Below are 2,207 nucleotides of genomic sequence, written 5' to 3'. Positions count from 1 at the left end.
CCCTCTCCTTTCTCTTCCATCCTTCATTGTGGGCTATAGTTGTATTTTATCAGTCGTACAAGAGTGCAGGTGATTATATATTGGTTTCATAGTAGTACTGAGTACATTGGATACTTTTTCTTCCACTGTTTTTTTTTTTTTCAGTTTTTGGCCAGGGCTGGGTTTGAACCCGCCACCTCTGGCATATGGGGCCAGCGCCCTACTCCTTTGAGCCACAGGCACTGCCCTTTCTTCCACTCTTCAAATACTTTACTAAGAAGAATATGTTCCAGCTCCATCCGTGTAAACCTAGAAAAGGTCAAGTGTCCATCCTTTTTATGGCTGCATAATATTCCATGGTATACATACCACAATTTGACTATTCTCATTGTTTAGTATATGACAAATGATTTTAATCATTGTATATTATATCAAATGTTTTGATGGCCTGCTATCAACATTAAATAAATGAATGAATTACACACTAAGATTTTTATTGGATTTTGGTGGGAAATGTGAAAGATATGTGAATGATGTTATGTATTTTGTAAGTATCTTAAGAAAATATATTAAAGTGATACATAAAATTTAGGACATAAACCATCTGGTATATCTAGAATTGTATTAGAATATTATAACAGAAAGCATACATAGTAAATGTATCCCCTTTTCCTTTCCCCGCCGCTCAGGAAGGGCCCATATGGCGTTGTTCTGGATTCCCACCGTTTTTTCCCTTGGAAATTTTTACAATGTCCGGAGCCCTTGATGTCCTGCAGATGAAGGAAGAGGATGTCCTCAAATTCCTTGCAGCAGGAACCCACTTAGGTGGCACCAACCTTGACTTCCAAATGGAACAGTACATTTACAAAAGAAAAAGCGATGGCAGCTACATCACGAATCTGAAGAGGACCTGGCAAAAGCTTCTGTTGGCAGCTTGGGCCATTGTTGCCCTTGAACACCCTGCAGATGTCAGTGTCATATCCTCCAGGAATACTGGCCAGTGAGCTGTGCTGAAGTTTGCTGCTGCCACTGGAGCCACTTCTATTGCTGGCTGTTTCGCTCCCGGAACCTTCACTAACCAGATCCAGGCAGCCCTCTGGGAGCCTGGTCTTCTAGTGGTTACTGATCCCAGGGCTGACCACCAGCCTCTCACAGTTTTATGTTAACCTGCCTACCATTGCTCTGTGTAACACAGATTCTCTCTGTGTTATGTGGACATTGCCATCCCATGCAACAAGGGAGCTCACTCAGTAGGTCTACTGTGGTGGATGCTGGCTGGCCAGGGAAGTTCTCCACATGCGTGGCACCATCTCCTGTGAACATCGTGGGAGGTCATGCCAGATGTCTATTTCTACAGAGATCCTGAAGAGATTGAAAAGGAAGAGCAGGCTGCTGCTGAGAGAGCTATGACCAAGGAGGAATTTCAGGGTGAATGGACTGCTCTAGCTCCTGAGTTTACTGCTACTCAATCAGAGGTTGCAGACTGTTCAGAAGGCATGCAATTACCCTCTGTGCCTATTCAGCAGGTCCCCACTGAAGACTGGTCTGCAGCTCCCACTGCTCAGGCACTAAATGGGTAGGAACCACTGAGTGGTCTTAAGCTGTCCTTCCACAAGCTCTTAAACAAGATAAAAATAAAGTTGGAGGAAAATAAAAATCACCTTAAAAAAAAAGACATAAAATGTATCCCATAGTTTTACTAACTTTTCTTGTTTTTATATGGGGTTTATGGGGTGAATCATTACTAATCCTAACAGTTTGTCAGAAGATAAGAAAAATAAATAATAATGTTGACTACCAAAATCAATCAATCATTTGGAAGTTCAAGTGGTGTAAGAGAAATATTTTTAGTTATCTTTCCTAAGTGAAATCACTTATGTTCCTTAATGTATCATTTCCTCACCTATAAATTGGGCTATTGACAACTGAAATGCTGTTATTCTATGTCTAATATTTTAGATGATTTTAAACCATTAAAGAAAATTATATGTTATTTTTACTTAAAACCATTGATAAAATTAGTTTGGAAAAATTACAATATATGCAATATACATTGAAGAAGATATAACTATAATAAAATATGTAATATAATGTATAGAAAAATATATAAATATGTGTAAATATAAAGAATATAAAGAAATACAATGAAAACTAGTAATATTACAGTAAGATTATAGAATTATCCTGGTTACATCATTGGAAATGACCACTTTTTTTTTTTTTTTTTT

General features: G+C 38.3%; 1 pseudogene; it reads left to right on the top strand.

Annotated features, from left to right (window-relative positions):
* Positions 1–728: 728 nt before the first annotated feature.
* On the top strand, positions 729–1,579 carry LOC100964301 (annotated as a pseudogene).
* Positions 1,580–2,207: the final 628 nt, after the last annotated feature.

The sequence above is a fragment of the Otolemur garnettii genome, unplaced genomic scaffold (genome assembly GCF_000181295.1).
Source record: "Otolemur garnettii isolate 467f Iridium unplaced genomic scaffold, OtoGar3 scaffold00169, whole genome shotgun sequence".
NCBI classification, from domain to species: domain Eukaryota; kingdom Metazoa; phylum Chordata; class Mammalia; order Primates; family Galagidae; genus Otolemur; species Otolemur garnettii.
This window is presented reverse-complemented; position numbering and strand designations above follow the sequence as displayed.